We start from the raw sequence: 14,324 nt of genomic DNA, 5'->3' as shown, positions 1-14,324 counted from the left end.
GAGATTTAGACTATAAAGAAAGCTGAGTGCCAAAGAATTGATGCTTTGGAACTGTGGTGTTGGAGAAGACTCTTGAGAGTCCCTTAGACTGCAAAGAGTTCCAACCAGTCCATCCTAAAGGAGATCAGTCCTGGGTGTTCATTTGTAGGACTGATGTTGAAGCTGAAACTCCAATACTTTGGCCACCTGATGTGAAGAGCTGACTCATTTGAAAAGACCCTGATGCTGGGAAAGATTGAAGGCAGGAGGAGAAGGGGATGGCAGAGAATGAGATGGTTGGATGGTGTCACTGACTCGATGGACGTGGGTTTGGGTGGACTCCGGGAGTTGGTGATAGACAGGGAGGCCCAACGTGCTGTGGTTCATGGGGTAACAAAGAGTCGGACATGCCTGAGTGACTGAACTGAACTGAACTATTTGGTTTACTCAAAAGAACTTACAACTCGAAAATAAGAAATCAGAATTACTTAACACTTAACAGGTCAGGTAGTTTATAGCAAATAATATTTGGGGAAATGTTTTTGGTTTCCAAAGTAAATAATTAAAAATTAAAAAGGAAAAGTTGTACATTTTTAGAATACCTTAATGAGTAAATTTAATACTGAAAAATTTAAAAAGTAATAAGGTAACCATTGCGAGCATTACAATGAGTACTTTTTTAGAGAAATTTAAATAGTCATAAAGAAGTAAGCATAGCCTTGTGCATTTCAATTGTTTTAAATAAGCTACAAGAATCTATTATACAACATGGGGAATTTAGCCAGTATTTTATAACTATATAGAGAGTATAGACTTTAAAAATTATGAATCACTGTATTGTACACCTGTAAATTATATAATATCATACAGTAGCTACACTTTAAAAAATTTAAGAGTAAGCTGTTTAAAATAAAGGCAATTGTGTAGAGGGTTCTCTATGTATGAAGAGCAGAGTTAGTTTTTACATACATTAATTTAATCTGAAATTGCTAATTTGAAAACTGATCTTCCTACCCTGTAAATACTATAAATAATTTGTGCCATGAAATCTACCCATCCATTTACTTTTTAATTGCCCAGTCAACAGATATTTCTAGTAACCCTTTGTTCCAGGCACTTTTCAGAGTGCTGGAGAAGGAAGAATCAATAAACTAGAACCCCTGATTTGAGGAACTCTCAATCCACTGAGAGTACTGAGCATGTAAATACATGTAAATTCTTTCTCCATGCCCAAGGAGCTCAGTTAACTTTGTTCCAAATGACAAACTTTACAATGATTTGTCCCAACAAAATGCTGCATTTTGTTTGAAAAGCCAGTGTGTACCCTACTTTTAAGCAGATAGTAGAGCTGCTTCCTCCATGGTGAACAAGGGCGACTTTCTTTGGGCAAGACTTAGAGAAGAGTCTTGAACAAACCTGGAGAATGGGTGGTTCACTCTCTTCTTACCCACTTTGATATGTACTTCACCATTCCAGAAAGCATGGCCCTGAATACATGTTTCACACGAGTAAAACATGTGAGTAGCTGCACAAAAGGAAAAAAAACAAAAACGGAGAGAGAAACAAAAGATTAACCAGAGAAAGAATTCCAAAATGTTTCCAAATACTTAATAGGCAGTAAGCTTTGAGTGTGTATACTGCAGACCCAGGGATGGGAATCTTAAGATGAAATTATTGGGTGAAAGTAAATAGAACTGATGAGCCTATTTACAGGACAGGAACAGAGACACAGATGTAGAGAATGGACTTGTAAACACAGGGGAGGGTGGGATGATGAGAGAGTAGCATTGATGTATACACACGACCATGTGTAAAATTGCTAGTGTGGCACAAGGCACTCAGCTTGCTGCTCTGTGATGACCTAGAGGGGTGGAGGGAGGTTCAAGAGGGAGGGGATATATGTACATATATATATAGCTAATTCATGATGTTGTATGGCAGAAACCAACACAACATTGTAAACCAATTATACTCCAGTGAAGATAAATAAATACAAAACAGTAAAAATAAAAATTTCTTTATTTTTTGAAAGCAAGATGTAGACAGGGATTCCCACTGTAGGTAACATTTAATTGACATTAACAATTAACAATATTTAAAAACATTTAACAATATTCAGATCATGGAAAACAAAGTCATGTTCATTTCTGAGCACCATATTTTAACTGGGACCCTGGCAAATTCCATTGAATAGGGGAGAAGAACAAGAATAAGGAAATTCTAAGTTTCTCCCCATTTCTAATTGCTGGAGTCTAACTTAATTTAGGATTTATCACATAGTTTAAATATGGTCCCCAAGTAAAAGAGAAGAAAACAAACATCTTCACTCCCACTCTTTTTTCTTTATGTGAAGGATGAATTCAATACATCTTATTAAAAGAAGTATCAAAGTCTGTCTGTGTGAATTTGTACTTAAATACCATCCTGGGGGAATAAGTCCTATGTAAAGATTTAAGTCTGCAGACAGGAGAATTTTGAAGATCTAGAATTAAAATAGAACAGAAAGGAGATTTGAATAATGTGGAGATAATTATTTTTCTTTTGATGCACATTTCTTCCAGCAAAAGTAAGCACTTTGCCTTGAAAGGTGTGTATGATTTTTGGCTAAGCCATTCCACTTTTAGAATTGTATCATAAGGAAATCATTAAAGATTTATGCAGTTTTCTATAAGAGTGTTCATCTCAGTGTTACTATTAATATTGAAAAAAAATAGAAGTAATCTACATGCTAAATGTTGGAGGATGGGTTAAATAAATTATCCTCACAACGTAATATGTAATAAATAGTTGCGATGGAAGCTATTCACACTACATTGTTAAGTGAATAAATCAGATTAAAATTTGTATGCATTTTTTTTACATTATTTTATCCCAAAATATGGAAGGAGAGGATTAAAAGAATAATATGGTAATTGTGGCTCTTTTGTGTGTGTGTATGTGGAGAGGTTATGGCTCTTTCACCTTAATTTCCTTATTTTTGCATATTTTCTTTTTTATAAGTGCTTATATTCTAATTCTTCCCCAGTGAAATTGTATTGTCTTTGTAATAATGAAAATATATTTTAAATTTAAAATTACATGTTGTGTATTTAGGATATAAAATATGCTTATTTCTATTGGGATAATACATATCTATGGTATAAGGAGTATATGTTACATAAACATATATAGATAGATCACTTCCCTGGTGGCTCAGATGGTAAAGAATCCGCCAGCAACGTGGGAGACCTGGGTTCAATTCCTAGGTTGGGAAGATTCCCTGGAGGAGGACATGGCAACCCACTCCAGTATTCTTGCCTGGATAATCCCATGGACAGAGGAGCTTGGCGGGATACAGTCATGGGGTTGCAAAGAGTTGGACATGACTGAGAGATTAAGCACAGCACAGCACACATATAGATCAGTGGTCAGATGGATGGATAGATAGACAGATGAAATAAAAGCAGAGTCTGTGTTTCTCTCATGCTCCACAGGTACTCCATCACCAAGTATGGTCAGTGTTGTATTCCAACCAAACTCACCACTGGTTCTTTAAACATATCACAGTTACTCTTATTTTAGGATGATCTCTTGAGCTAATCTCTCTGCCTTAAATGTTTTCTAACATCTATTATACATGGCTGCTACAGTCTCACTTATTGGACTCAAATGTCCCATCCATAATGAGGAAGTCTCTGATCACCATTCTTCAAGTGTCTTCCTCCAATTCTCTCTTATTTCTCTACTTACTTTCCTCAGTCCTGATCACAACATGTAGGTCTTTTGCTTATCTGTGTGCTTGATGAATGCCTGTCTTCTGTCGAATTTAAGCACTGTGAAGTCAGAAACCTGTCAGTGATCACTGAATTTTCAAAACCTAACACAGGACCTGACGTAGAGTCAGTATAGGATGGATTAAAGCTTCCCTGATGACTCAGATGATGAAGAATCGCCTGGAATGAGGGAGACTCGGGTTCAATCCTGGGTTGGGAAGATCCCCTGGAAGAGGACATGGCCGCCCACTCCAGTACTCTTGCCTAGAGAATCCCCATGGAAAGAGGAGCCTGGTGGGCTACAGCATTGGGCCGCAGAGTCGGACATGACTGAGCGACTCAGCACAGCACAGCAAAGACTTCAGCAAGAGGGGCAGACTTTCAGCAGAAAACCTGGAGAACCAGTGTTCAGTGTTGAGTAGATATAAACTTACTTTATGCTGTTTCTAATGTGAATATGTACATATATATATTTATGTATGTATATATACATCCATACAAGCTTAACACTTGTATTTTGTTGTTCAGTCGCTCAGTCATGTCTGACTCTTTGCGACCCCATGGACTGCATACATACATATAAATTTATAATTTATGCATATTTAAAAACATGTAAATATATTTTGTATATACATGTAAATATTGTATGAAATTTCAGGCATATACAAAAGTAGAGAGAATAGTATAATGAATCTACTTCATGAGTCCATCAGCTACCTCTAACAGTTATCAATTTATGGTTAATCTTGTTTCATAAACAGAACTTTCTTCTCTCTGTCTGGGTTGTTTTAAAGCAAATTCCAGACATATTATTTTTTCCTATAATTTTAATATATACTCTAAAAACATAAAAACAACTATAATTCCACTCTTGTACCAAATTAATAATAATACCTTAATATTTTATGTCAAGTATTCTCAAAAATGTGTATTAGCATTTCTTTTAATCTAAAACACTGCTCTTGAACCCTCTTCACCGCCCATCTTTTTAAAAATTAATCCTTATTTCTTAGATTTCATGCAGTCAGAAATACAGGCTGTTTTTCTTAATGTGGATAGTTCTTTGGCTTTCAAAAGTAAAATCCTTTTCAGGTTGCCTCAGAGATAAGATAGACAAACAATATTTTCTTTTGCATTATATTTTATTTATTTATTTATTTTTTTATTAGAGGCTGCTGCTGCTGCTGCTGCTAAGTCACCTCAGTCGTGTCCGACTCTGTGTGACCCCATAGACGTAAGCCCACCAGGCTCCCCCGTCCCTGGGATTCTCCAGGCAAGAACACTGGAGTGGGTTGCCATTTCCTTCTCCAATGTGTGAAAGTGAAAGTGAAGTCGCTCAGTCGTGTCCGACCCTTAGCGACCCCATGGACTACAGCCCACCAGGCTCCTCCATCCATGGGATTTTCTAGGCAAGAGTACTGGAGTGGCTTGCCATTGCCTTCTCCGTTATTAGAGGCTAATTATTTTAAAATATTATATTGGTTGGTTTTGCCATACATTGACATGAATCTGCCCCAGGTGTACATGAGTTATTTTGCATTATATTTTATATATGTGTATTTCTGGTATATTTTCCCATGAATCTTTTTATCCCTCTCAGTCTTAACATTTTGTTAATCTACCATCAGATGATAAATCACTTTCAGAGAGTAAATGATCTTGAAACTTTGTTCTAATGAAGAGTCTGGATTTGTAGGTAATCAATACATATTTGTTGATTTTATTCTGATGTTTGGATACTGCAGACAGTATAGTATGGATAATAAATTATTAGTAGCTGTGTAAGAGTAATCTTTATTTTTCTACAAGCTATAGGCCTTAGTTTTTCTGTATATACCTTAGTCTGGTCCAATTTCTTAAGGCAGTTTTAGGTGACATTCACTAATTGATTGCACTGTGAGTTGTTTATAAGGACAAGAGACATATTCTTCACAAGTTTGCACTATCCTGGCAGAAAGGCACAATTTGGTGACGAAACAGAAAATCCTACTGAGATGCTGTGGATGTAGCATATTTTTGCCAGGTTTCCAGTTGTTAGTAAATTGCATCCTCAGTCCTCAAGTCAGGACACAAGGCTGACATACCAGTTGAGCACATCCATCTGTGGTTCACTCATTTGGTGAGTAAGAGCCTGCTAACTAACCTCTACCAGCTGCAGCCAACAATACACACTAGATATTAGCCAGGGAGTCACCAAGACTGGTCTTTTTTCCCCCTTAATTCTAAATATTGTATTTCATCCATCTAGCATTGTCACATATTCATCAGCTAGCCTCTGACTAGTAGATAAATGGGTGGTGGAAACATCCCTGGAGACTAGGAGACTCGCCTCTGGTTTTGATGGGATTTTATTCAGAGGATTCACACATTTATTGACCTCAAGGCTAGTGAGGTCAACATGACAATACAGTGTGTATTGATTTGGTTCAGTCCAGGAATTGCTCATGTATCGTCTGTATTTATGTAAATAAAGCACTAGTCTTTCATCTTCCAATTACAACGCGTTACTGAATTAATGTGATTAAAGATGGTGCTGGACTGATGTTAACAGGGCCTTGCTTTCTGTCATAAAGTGCAAGGGAACAATCATGCAAAATTAATATATTTCTAAGGCGGTGAATATGCATTCCGGCACCAGTTATAAACTCCCTGCTCTTTTTTTCCCTCTTGTTCAAGCCAATTTCATGCTAAAATACCTTGACATCGTTTCTTTTTATTCCTGGCTTTCCCCCCTGTTCTATGCCTGCATCTCCAAATTATATTATGTGGTAGATTTTTCTATAAATGGGAATATGATATCTTTGAGATGAACAAGGTTGGCAGGAATTTAGCATCCGAAAGGTTTTGAATAGGCATGTCTGTTATTTTTATTGAAATATTTTCAGCTATCTATTTTTCTTAACCCAATAATAAAAATGACAGTGTATGAGGTAGGAATTATGAGTTCATACATTTGGCAACTGAACTGCTTTTTCCTAGGTCATTGCTTTGTTGTCTAAGCTTGAAATCACATTTTGGAACCAATAATACAGGAGACACACAGCTATGATCCAAAAGATAAATCTTTTTTCTTTTTTTAATTAGAGGAGGGGAAAACTAAGGTTAGAAATGTGAGGAATTGTATGGGTTCTTGCTCTAACTGATAGAACAAAGCAGCTCTTGACACTGACATATAAAGAAATGTATATGCTATATTATAATTGGTTTGATATCTTGACTTTTAAAACTGTTGAATGCAGAAATCATTTTATGGAAATGTTATAATAACAAAGGGCATCTGGTATCTGTTTCACCTCATCACTTATCCATTCAGTAGAAAAATAAATTAAAAAGCGCATTCTGTAGGACAAGATTTTATGGGAAATACAGTATGGTTGATATTGCGATCTGTTTCTTAAACTTATCAAACTGTACCACCATGGGTACAGACATTCAGTATAGGGACAAGAGATGCATTCCTAAGCACTCCCTTTGGCTGCCAGGTAAGGGACATCTAAGAACTGACAGCAGTGTAGCATCTTGGGGAATCAGTCTGGTACAAAAAAAATGAATATAGACGAGATGGGATCTCTGGATATGGAGCAGTGGGGAAGGAGATGATTGGCACTGCCTGCTGATATATAAAGGTATATTATGCACAATAGCAACAGCTTGGCTCCCTGGGCTCCTAAGGCTCACCACACTCTAGAACGGAAGGTACATAATGTGCAGGATAAGTTTATCTTCCAGCATGGTCTGGGCAATTACTTGGTATTGATTTTCTGAAAGTTCAGTCTTACGTGTCAGCATCTTGTTGGCAAACTTTGCAACATCATCCAATCGAGTCAGGGCAGAGATGAGTGTGGCTCGAGAGAAATCAACACCAGCTGGTCCTTTCTGCAGGATAGGTAGAGAGCCCCCCAGCCCTCTTCATGAACAAGACTCTTGCAATTGCCAGGTCTCATAGGGGGAATTGTAATCTCAGGGAATCCCTGTGCCTGATTGCGGCTCTTTTCCCAGTGGTGCACCTTTGACCTCTGTATTGATTCTACCCTCTCATCAAAGGCGCTGATGTCATTCCTTGTGATCAGGCAGTATTTGCATTTAAGAGCTGCAACTGTGCGCTGACCCCAAACCATTTCACCAGAATGAAAGTCGACCGCATGGCAGATGCGTTTCCCCATGATATTAGAATCCATTGTGCCCTTTGGTAGGTGTTTTTGTCATCTAGAGAAAGGGCATATACTTGCTGCTCCAGATTTTCATTTCACTCCAACCAGAAATTGGGAAATTCTTTAAAAGAGAACAGGGATCAATTCCGACCTTCAGGCCAATAAACAGTATTCCTACTTGTTAAAGCTTAACACAAAATGATAAGTCTGAATGTATTTTCAGAAATTCTGGCTCTTTAAATAATTCCTATAGTCTTTTTCAGTGTTTCCTTATTGATATATACCCAGTGTAAGGCCTGTTTGTTGACTGTCTACTTAAATATACTAAATAGAAATGACATTTAATAATTCTCTGAGGAAAATAGTGGATGTTTCATTAAAAAACGCAATACAATCTAAATATCAACGTTTAAATTGTTTTCTTTCTCCCACCCCCCAGCCCTTTCCTCCTCTCCTTCCTCCTCCTTCTTCAAGTAGGATGGAAAAAGGAAAGAAAACCACTTCTGAGGGATAGACACCTAAAGAGAAACTAATGTCCATCAACAGTTACCTGGATACAATACAGGTAACTTTCCTCTCTCTCCTTTAGATTTTATTCATTCTCATTTATTAATTTCAATCATAAATATTTACTGAGCACTTATGTAATGGTAGTAGGAATTCAGTGATGAGAAAAATAGATGTGGTCCCTCAGGGAACTGACAGTCCAACTCGGGAGACAGTCATCAAATGACTATACAAATAAAGATGACAACAACTAGGACAGAAAAGTTTACATTAATAGCTGAGAGTAGAAATTATTCTATGAATGGAATCGGAAATATTTGGACAAATACTGAAAAGAACTTGCTTTGGGGGGTATTGAAGGTACTGAAGGGGGCGTATACCTTGGATACCCTGGATACCAAGAGAGGTAAATCAAGGCAGCATATGGTGACAGAAAGGGTGTGTTTGAGCATGCTAAGTCACTTCAGTCATGTCTGACTCTTTGCAGCCCTATGGAGTATAGGCCCCCAGGCTCCTCTGTCCATGGAATTCTCCGGGCAAGAGTACTGGAGTGGCTTGCCGTGCCCTCCTCCAGGGGATCGAACTTGCATCTCCATGTCTCCTCAAATGGCAGGTGGGTTCTCTATCCCTAGCGACACCTGGAAAGCCCAACAGATGGGGTATGGTTTGTCAAATGCTCTCAGATTAGCAGAAAATATGGGAAATACTTTAGATTCTTATAGACTAGGACTTAGAAGTTCAAGCAATAGTCTAATTTTTTTTTTTAATTTTTGAAAAAGAATCTTCAGTCATTGCTGTGAAGATAAACTACAGAGACTGTGAATGAGGATAACAGGGGCTGCAGTTTCATCTGACGTGAGAGGGACATTAGACAAGACTTCTTGGTTTTTTCAGATCTTGAGCGCTCTTGATTTTATTTTCAAGAAGAGTTGGATCTCCCTGTAAGAAAATAATTGCAAAAACATCTGAGTTTGTAAAGATGTTAACTTTCACATGGCAACTTGATTATGTTCTCTTTTGCATGAGTTAAAATTAAGAAATACTGATGTCAGTTTCAGTTTTGTAATACATTTACAGTTATATCATGCCTTAGTGCTGTTTTAATCAACTTTTAAAGGAATCAGATCAAAAGTAAGGACAAGACCACTGACATTCACATAGGACTCTGGAAATATAGTACATGGCACAGGCAGATCTTGAATTCAGGTCTTGTTCCCATAAACTCTGTGCTCTTTCAACTAGTTTTGAAATCCAATGTTTGAGGTTATGAAAGCATTCACAGGTTGTTTTTTTTTCTCCTTTAATTTAGCCATCTATTACAATAAATATAAAAGGTATTCAATTAAAAAAAACCCATATTATATGAAAACCTCTATCCAATATAAGAATGTCTATATTGAATACATCAAGATAACTTCCAAAGATACCATTCTTATGGTGGACAGAGAATTGAAAAGAGGTTCAGATGGAGTGCCTAATAGGCTTCTCGTTGGACTGGAAACAGCAAGAAATAGACTAGATCTTGGTGAGGTGGGATGATCTCTAATTTCCCACTTTATTTAGAAACCAGGCTAAAATTAAAAATAATAACATTCTGAGGAAAAGTAACAATAGCCCCGCCCCTGAGATAAGCACCTATAGAGAAATACTTTGATGTCATTAAATAATCTCCATGTTGCTGACTTTTATCTTGGGGGAGAGTGGTTTAGGAAGCCTTTGACAAATCTCCCATCTCTTCTGTCATATTCTTGTGATTATTATTTCATGGAATAGGCTCAGTTCCATGAATCATAATTGACAACATGATTGTACTTATTAATCATTATTTAAATCAGTTATTAGATAACAAATAATTGAGTGAACTGTCCTCTATATACATAGAAGATGCTGATTAGACATATTTACAGCATGCACACTGTTCTTTTTTTGTCATTTATTATCTGTCGTTTGGTTAGGAACTTGTATTATAAACCTCACGGTTGATAAACCAGTTTCACCACTTTATCATATGTCTGACCCCAGGTAAGTTAATTAAACTTTCTAGGGTTTAGGGTCATCATCAATAAAATGGGGTTAATGACACTTACTTTAAAAAACACTTTTCAGGATGAAGTTAGATGGCTAATATGAAATAAACTAATGCAGGGATTTTTTGCCTGTCATTCACTTGAGAGATGAACAGACCAAGTACTGGGTGTTGTCAGTGGCCGGGGGACAGGATAGATCAGGGTAGGCCACAAAATAATATAATCAGCATCTCCTGTTAACACCTAGATATGTGGACCCAGATCCTGGGTTAAACGTCACTGGTGTACATACATAGGTCATGGTCTTTTCTTCATCTGTGAACTTTCAACTGGTCACTTGATTACATTCTCTTTTGCAGGATTTTAAAAGTTGTGATCAGAAACGAAACGGAAAACCTATGGTTTCAGGTCCCATGTCTTCTTGATTTATCATAATGCTGCGTGTCCCTAACCTTCTTCTTCAATAAATACACCCAGAATGTTCTTCAGAAAATCAAAGTCCATGAGGACAGCTTTGCACACAAGGCAAAGGAGCATAATGTAACTGCTTCATCATGGTAGGAAAAACTCGAAAGAAAAAAATGGATGTTTTTACTCAAAAGCACAGTTTTCACCTCCTCTCCCTGGGGCTGCTCTAGGATGCTATATGTAAGACAGATATTGTTGTTTAGTTGCTCAGTTGTGTTCGACTCTTCATGACTCTATGGACTGTAGCCTCCCAGGCTCTTCTGTCTATGGGATTTCCCAGTCAAGAATATTGGAAAATATCATGGAAATGGGTTGCCATTTCTTTCTCCAGGGTATTTTCCTGGACTCGGAATCGAACCTGAGTCTCCTGCATTGGCAGGAGAATTGTTTTTTTAACCGCCGAGCCACCAGGGAAGCCCAAATCAGATACATTTATCCATTATTTCCAATGATAACTCTGGGAAATATTAAATGGCATCCCAAACCATATTGCCTCATCTCAAATATTGATTATAATCAGTGACAATAGTGATGGGTTATATTTTGGAAACTGAAATGAAGAACACTGGGTGTTCATTGGGAGGACTGATGCTAAAGCTGAAACTCCAATACTTTGGCCACCTCATGTGAAGAGTTGACTCACTGGAAAAGACTCTGATGCTGGGAAGGATTGGGGGCAGGAGGAGAAGGGGATGACAGAGAATGAGATGGCTGGATGGCATCACTGACTCGATGGACATGAGTTTAAGGGAACTCCGGGAGTTGGTGATGGACAGGGAGGCCTGGCTTGTGTGCTGTGATTCATGGGGTCGCAAAGAGTCGGTCACGACTGACCGACTGAACTGAACTGACTGAACTGAACTGAAGCCAAGAAAGATGGACATTTTTGAATGTGCATGATCTTACTTGACCATCTTTTTGTGTCAGGTAATTTGTTTTATTTTCAGTTTAGAATTCCCTTGCATATTGATTGTCATCTGTCTTTCTCAGATCCACGTGCAGGGAAGAGAAAATGTTCACACAATTATTTTGTATGTTGAAAAACATTTACCTTTGACAATCAGGTATCTGGTGAGTACATTTTGATGTGGCTGCTAGGAATTATGGGATGTATCTATTTAAATTAGTTCTTTCTGAGGCTGAATATATGTCAGTGTTTCATGTATTGATTCTTACAAGGAAGAAATACAAAAGATTAGAAGAGATACTAAAGATGGCAGCTTTCCTCCAAGATTAAAATCTTTTGGATAATTTTTTTTATCAAGGAAAACCATTAGGAAGCAAATTCAGCATTTAAAATGGTATGTGGTTATGGCAACATGTGACCTGCCCTTGTCGATGGAGTCAGAACCTTTTGGTGAGGGCTGCTCTTATGAATTATGGACTTGCCCATAGGCTGTGATTAATTTTTGAGATGAAAAATGTAAGTACACAAGTACACGGTAAGATGAGAATATATTTCTTGCACTTCAGTAATGACTGACTTTGCTTTTGAAAACTTGTTACTATTTAATATTTCAAAGGCATATCTAAAAAATTCTGTGGGTCCATCTGAATCATTTCTTGGGTTAGAGTAGCCAGAAAGAAAGCCTGGGATGTATCATAGTGCTATTTCCATGTTGCCGGTGAGGGGAGTGAGGTACACAGATGGACAGAGAGCAGTTATGCTATGGAGGCCAAAGGGTGACCAGCGAAGGCAGCTGCCAATAGGAGTCTTGAGCATAGTGGGAGGAGCTATCAGTTGAGGATGTGGCAACATGCCAGAACTTCTCCCATCATGCTCAGAGCTTTATCAAGGGTCTGGGCTTAGCATGTGGAACCACACACTTCTGGCTTTCATTTCCCAGCTTTTGAAACAGCCTGACTCCAAGCTCACCTGACAGCAGGTTAGCATCACTCACCCAACAGCTTACCGCCCCCACCCCCCACCCCGGATTTTTTCTAGTGATACAAATACATTCAACAGAAACACTCTGACCACATCAAATGTTACCTGTATTTTTTTTTTTCCAGGTGAACTAACCACATCCACCAAGCCTTTAACCCTATTCTATACATTTCGGCCACATTCATAAATGCTGATTTTCCTGCGGGTTGGTTTCTTCTGCTACATCAGAGAAGCTGAACATTTCAACCCTTTGCCGCCGTGACAGGTGACGCATTTGATTGTTTGCTGATGTTGATTTGGAATGTTGATGCTTCAGGAAAAAAGAACTCCATCGAACAGACAATCTGCACAGCTCACGAACTACACAAAGAGCATTTGCTATAAATAAAGTGTCAACCGGGCGCTGCAGCTTTGTGTGGAATCATTTTCAAATTTTCCTTTTTGAATTATTAAATAGACCATGTCAGAACAACTCTGATTATTATCCAATCCATATGCTTCCACACCAACCTTTTATGTAATATCAAGCGACTGCAGTGATCAATTGGACCAATCATGAAGGCTCCCTCGTTCTGGAAAGGAGTCAAGCCCACCATCCCTCTGCAGCATCTTACGCAGATACGCAAACACCTACGGCATAGCTTACAGAGGAGGCCACAGCAGGATCTGCCTTTAGGAATGTGTGCAGGCTGTGAAAATATATTTAGTTCCTTATCAAGAACTTTAAGCCTAAGTCCATCTTTGTGCAATTTTAAGCCTGTTCAGGTGAGTTAGAAATAGCACTCTTATCCAGCTATACCTCTACCCAGCAGAATTATGTACATAACTTACATGGCAAATAAAATGTGCTAGTGCATAGTTTTGAAAGCTGTTGTATATAAAAAAATAAAATGATGCCTTTGGTTTTCTTTTTTTTTTTTAAGCAAATACAGTATCTCCTGGAAACGGAGATGGATATGCAGGCATGTAGCCACGTGTAATTTATAAAATGTGATAAAATGATAATCTCTCACCTACACTAATACAGTTTATCTAGATAAATAACTCTTAGAATGAATACTGTGGATGCCTTGAGGGTTTTCAGCATTTAATTAAAACGGAACAAAAATATTCACTGTCTGTGTTGGGATTTTAGCATCCACTCTTGACAAGGATATTCTTTAGGCTGAGAACAGATTAGTGACATTCCCTGGGAAACAAATGGGAGGTGGTATTTTTCTAGTCCTCAAGAAAAAAGAGGCTAAAAATGCATGGTATAGAAATCTTAAGATGAAATGGTTTCCGGAGTACGCTTCTGTTCGCCACCACAGCCCCACCCTCCAGGGCTGGGACTGAGGATGGAATTCAGGGGGGCTCCTCTGATAATTGCGGGTGATTGGAGGTAACGCTCTCCGGCACTCTCACCAACGTCCTGGTGTGTAGCCATCACTCACAATGACTGCTGAAGCACAGGCTTTCTTCCTCTTGACGGTGTGTGATTTTGACGTTGGACGCAGGGAGGCAGGACGAGGCAGTGGCAGAAACCGAAAGAGAGAGGGAAGATGGGCCAGCC

At 38.3% G+C, this 14,324-nt stretch overlaps 1 long non-coding RNA gene across 1 annotated transcript in view; it reads left to right on the top strand.

The window, feature by feature from the left end:
- Window positions 1–13,666, top strand: part of LOC129560393 (uncharacterized) — a 48,329-nt gene extending 34,663 nt beyond the window's left edge. The window contains exons 2-4 of the long non-coding RNA XR_008686754.2: window positions 8,322–8,447; window positions 8,877–9,002; window positions 10,776–13,666. This is a non-coding gene — a long non-coding RNA (uncharacterized LOC129560393). The remainder of the gene's footprint in view (window positions 1–8,321; window positions 8,448–8,876; window positions 9,003–10,775) is intronic.
- Window positions 13,667–14,324: the final 658 nt, after the last annotated feature.

The sequence above is a fragment of the Moschus berezovskii genome, chromosome 16 (genome assembly GCF_049115385.1).
Source record: "Moschus berezovskii isolate FMDL1 chromosome 16, NW_MosBer_1.0, whole genome shotgun sequence".
Taxonomy (NCBI): Eukaryota; Metazoa; Chordata; class Mammalia; order Artiodactyla; family Moschidae; genus Moschus; species Moschus berezovskii.
The sequence above is the reverse complement of the archived record's forward strand: the minus strand, read 5'-3'. Positions and strand labels throughout refer to the sequence as shown.